The sequence below is a fragment of the Abrus precatorius genome, unplaced genomic scaffold, assembly GCF_003935025.1.
Source record: "Abrus precatorius isolate BTA unplaced genomic scaffold, Abrus_2018 Scaffold3, whole genome shotgun sequence".
Classification (NCBI taxonomy): domain Eukaryota; kingdom Viridiplantae; phylum Streptophyta; class Magnoliopsida; order Fabales; family Fabaceae; genus Abrus; species Abrus precatorius.
The window spans coordinates 20015178-20020278 of NW_020874373.1; the positions used below are offsets into that span (position 1 = coordinate 20015178).

Here is a 5101-nt window from a genome sequence, read left to right on the forward strand (position 1 = left end):
AGATCATCTGCACCTACATCTGAACTTTCACCTTCTCCACCACCTTCAACAAGATCTCCTGCACCTGCACCTTCACCTACACCATCACCCCCACCAAGAACAGCTGCACCCTCAGGATCCTCACCACCTGCCACACATGATCCAAGATTCAGAAGTTTGGCTCATGAAAACTTTTTCAAAGCCAACATTCTAAGAAGAAAAATTGTTCCTGACAGAGCATTCCAAATAGCTGGGAACAATTACCCTGAATTCAAGGAGGAAATCCAGAAAAGAGGCTGGGAATTCTTCTGTGCAACAGCTGGCCTAGGTTGGAGGGAAATAACTCAGGAATTCTATGCCAATGCCATGAGGTTTAAAGGAAAAGGAATCCCTAAGTTCAGCTTCATGGTCAAGGGCATGAGAATTGACTTCTCACCAGCAAACATCAACAAGGTGCTGGAAATTAATTCTGCACAACATGCTACACAGCTGGACTTCAAAACATTTAAGGAAAGTCCAGATATTGATTTTGTGCAAATTCTGGAAAGGATTGGGAAACCAGGCACCACATGGAAGCTCAACCAATCTAAGAAGCCAAAGCATATTGTCACCAAGAATCTTCTACCCTTTGCCAAAGTATGGAGCATGTTTATCTTAAATTCTTTCATGCCTATCAAACATAGCTCCACACTAGCTGTGAAGAGGGATGCTCTGCTTTTTGCCATAGTCTCTGACATCTACATAGATGTGGGACAAGTAATAAGTGAATGTATTTTGGGAATACTTAAGACAAAAAGGGATTCATTAGCCTTCCCTTCAGTAATTACATTACTTTGTGAAGACGCAGGAGTAGAGTTTGGTGACTATCAAGAGAAAATCAGAGCTGCACCATCCATTTCTGCAGCTCTGATCAAAGAGATTTATGCAACTGTCTCCTGCACCTCTGCAGCCCCAATTCCTTCACAATTCAAGAAAGAGAAACCAATGATGATGAAGGACACTCTGAAGCAGCTAGCTGAAGGGCAGAATCAATTGGCTGAAAGGCAGACTGAGCTGCACAATAGCCTCAAAGCTGGAGTCATGTTAATGGAATGTATTATGCTGAATATTGGTCAGAAATTGGGAATGACCAAAGAAGAAATGTATCATACTCCAAACTTGGCAGAGAATGCCCAGTGCCTTCGTTCTTCTGTTTTCAAGAATATGCCAATATACAGAACCCACTTTCCTCAGCCACCATTTGAAGAGGTAGTGGAAGAAGAAGAAGAAGAAGGTTCTGATGAGGAAAGCTCAGAGGAAGAAGATGCAGCAGAAGATTAGTTTAGGAATTTATTTTCTGTTATTAGGATTTTGTAAATTTCTGGTAGTTTTAAACTTTTTGGGTTGTAATCACTATTTGGTACAATTTGGGTTAATTTTCACTTACCTGTTCTGCAATTATATTAGCTTCTTAACTAATTACCTTTCTCTTGCTGCGAATTGATGAAATTTTGGTGTTTTTGTGCAGAGAATGTCACACACACAACACTCACACACATTGGATGGTGACTCTTGCACAAGCTGCCATGAAAGGGGGGTTTCATTCTCTACCTCTTATTCATGTGTAGCCTCACATTACACTGAATTGTTTTTTGAAAAACACTAAATACTAGAATAAATAATAAACTGCTGGCTGTGAGTTCTATGTGAATTTCTTTTTAAGTTGTTTTTCCCATTCTCAAAATGAGATCACACTTGTATTTTCAAAAATGAGGCAGTTGCCACTAGATGCATATATTTCTGAAAAGTGCATTGTGTTTTCATTAATCCACATGATCACTTATAAATGCCTAGTGAGACTTGAGCTGCCTATTTCTTTTTCTTGTGTGATTAATCAAATTTTACTGCATTCTCTAGAACTTGCCCTTGTTCTTAATTAAATATGCATGTTACAGTTCTCACACACATGATAGAGGCCATGTTTGATATACTTAGTTAGCCTAAAATGCCTTCCCTTATGATTAATTGCCCTAGTTTACCCCTTTGAGCTTAATATTCCCTTTTCTTAAGTTAACTTCATTACACGCCTTGCTGAAAAACCAATTTTACCATTCAAATTGATCAAAGGCATTGTGAGTTTAATCAAGAATGAGTTTTAAAACTAAGTTTGGGGTAGCATCCAATTATGTTGCTTGAGGACAAGCAAATTTTTAAGTTTGGGGTAGGGGAGTAGCAAGCTATCTAAGTTTGAGTTCAAAAAGTCAGAACGAAAGAACAAAAGTGCTGCAGAAAAATGAAAAATTATGCAGCAAAACTGTGGAAAGAGTAAAACATGAGTTCAAAAACAGAATCTGAGTTGAAAAGAGAAAAATGGAGATCAAAAAGAAGAAATTCGCAGTAAACTGTTGCAGAGAAAAAGAAAAAGAAATTCAAGGAAAAGAAAAGAGTAAATGGAAGTAAGAGAAGAAAAAGGAAAATGAAAATTCTGCTGCACAAAACAATCAGTTTGCTGCATAATTGAGGGATTTAATGTGAATTGATGCTAAACCAGACTAGTTTTAAAGTCATTCACTCAAAATACTTTTGATCTTTTGAAATTGCAACTTGTTTCTTATTTTGTTCAGTATCTACCTTAACCTAAGCCCTGTTATAAATTGTAAAAAGTCCTCTTGATGTGTGATTGGCTGTACTAAGCAGAGGAGATGGAGAAATTAGGCAAGCATATGGTAGAGTGTAGCTCAATTGATGATTAAAGAGAGAAAACAATACCTAAACACTGCTGAGAAATGAGGGAAACACTGTCCAGTGAGAAGTGATCATGATTTTTCATGTTTCTCACATGAACTTGGCTTATATATATTCACTTAGATATATGCATTGTGATTGCAATGATGAGTAATTGGATGAACATCTTGATTGAAAATTTTGCAGAAAACACAGAATTGGAAATTAAAAAATCTGAGAAAAGCAGTTTGCTAATTGGTTTTTGAGAAGTGGAAGAATTACCCTTGGTTTAGTTTTATTTGCTTGAGAACAAGTAAAAATTCAAGTTTGGGGTAGTGATGAATCCATATTTTGACTGATATTTTAGCATAATTCTAACACATTTGATAAGAAAAATGTATAAAGAAAGCAGAAAAACTTAAAAAAAGAGAAGGAATTGAAGTTTTGTTTAAATTTGTAGTTATTTTAGCAATTGTAAAATTTTTGCTTAGGAATTAAGTTTTTAATCTTGTTTTTGAAGGAATAAATTAAGCAAGGATCATATCTATGGAGGTTTGATGACAAGGAAGAGGAAAGAAGCAAGTCTGGACTCCAAAAACACAAGAATAAGAAATTGTAGACTGCGCGTGATCACTGTTGTCAGTGAAAGTGATCACTTCAGAGCTCAAAGAAGAAGGAAAGCTCTGCGTAACCACTTTTATCATTAAAAGCGATAGTTCTAGAGAGGCAAGATATCAGGAAAGCTCTGTGTAACCACTATTGTCATCAAAAGTGATCGTTCCAGAGAGTCTTCAACTTGGCGAGTTGCGCGTAGTCACTTTTATCAGCAATAGTGATAACGCGCAACTACCTTGGCTCTGCGTAACCACTTTTATCATCAAGAGTGATAGTTCTAGAGAGCTCTCAATATCAGGAAAATGCCCGTGGCCACCATTTCTGGGAAAAGTGTTAACGCGCAACCAAAAACTCTCTGCGTAACTACTATTTCTAATAAAAGTGATGACGTGAAAATCTGGGAAATTCTATAAATACCAGAAACGATCCGGAAAGAAGGGATTCTGTTCATTTTCAGTTTTTTTAGTTAGCTTCTTGTTAGAGGAAGTGAGAGAGAGGAGTGGGGATTCGAATCTTGGAGCTTCACGAAGAGGAATTAGAGTGGAGCGAGCTTCCATGGCGTTTCTGAGTTTCTTCTTCTCTTCTTCTCTTTCTTTTCTTTTCTCTGCTGCCATGGTTGTGTAATTCGTTCATAGTTAGGGATTGTAGATCTGAAACGAACATGTTGAATTGATTTGGATATGAATTTCAAGCTTTTGAATAGATTGAGTGATTGAGTCTGAACTTCACGTGGAAATTGAATGGAAATTTGATTAACTAAATTCAGAGGAACTCTTGTCAATGGAAATTGAATTTGTTCTTCAGATCTGAACTAATCACCGAGATTATAGTTTTCTTAGGGATAAGAGGCTTTGATCTTGCAATCTTCTGGTTTCTTACACTTAAAGTAATATTTAATTGAATCAGATCTAAGGAATTAGAATGGTTTAATTGAATGTTAGGTTCACTGAGTTAAGGAATTAACCTCTGAATAATATAATGTGAAACTGATTGTCATTCTTTCCAATTGCTTATTAGTTCAGAACCTTATTGATTAAACATTGGAGTTTTGGTGAAGCAATTCCCTAGCTATGGTTTCTTTCTCTGTTATCACATAACTGTGTGTTCATTGTTCTGTTTTCAGCAAGTTCATTTTACTTTTAATTGTTCTAGTTTGCTGTTATTACATGTTACTACTCTCCTTCCAATTTCGAAAAAGCTTAAATGGTTATAATTCTATGAAGTGGTATTTGAAACCTAAATTCCCTAGGGAGACGATATTTGGATCTTAAATTTACTCATTACTTGCTGCAATCCTAGTGCACTTGCTAGTGTTAGATTGCGAACAACAAGTTTTTTGCGAACCACAAGGAAGCATCACAACCTGGACAGAACTTGTGAATAAGTTTCTAACTAAGTACTTCCCTCCATCCAAAGCTGCTAAGTTAAGAGGAGAAATTACATCCTTTGTGCAGCAAGAAGGAGAATCATTGTATGAAGCTTGGGAAAGATACAAAGAATTACTTAGAAGGTGTCCACATCATTGTATCCCAGATTGGATGCAATTGGAGACTTTTTATAATGGGATGAATGCAGTAACAAGAACAATGGTTGATGCTGCTGCTGGAGGTTCATTAAATACAAAGTCCTTGGAAGAAGCTCAGAGAATTATTGAGATGATGGCATCTTCAATGTATCAGAATTCAAACTCAAGAAATCAAGGAAGAAATTCTGGTCATGAAGCTAAGGTTCTGGAAACTTTTCTTGCACAGAATCAGCTACAAAATCAAATGTTTTCAGAACAATTAGCTGCCTTAACACAACA

General features: G+C 36.5%; 1 non-coding gene across 1 annotated transcript; it reads right to left on the minus strand.

Annotated features, from left to right (window-relative positions):
• Nucleotides 1–4718: 4718 nt before the first annotated feature.
• Nucleotides 4719–4825, minus strand: LOC113863987. Its single transcript, XR_003504597.1, has one exon. It is a non-coding gene; the product is annotated as a small nucleolar RNA R71 (small nucleolar RNA).
• Between the last annotated feature and the right edge of the window lie 276 nt (nt 4826–5101).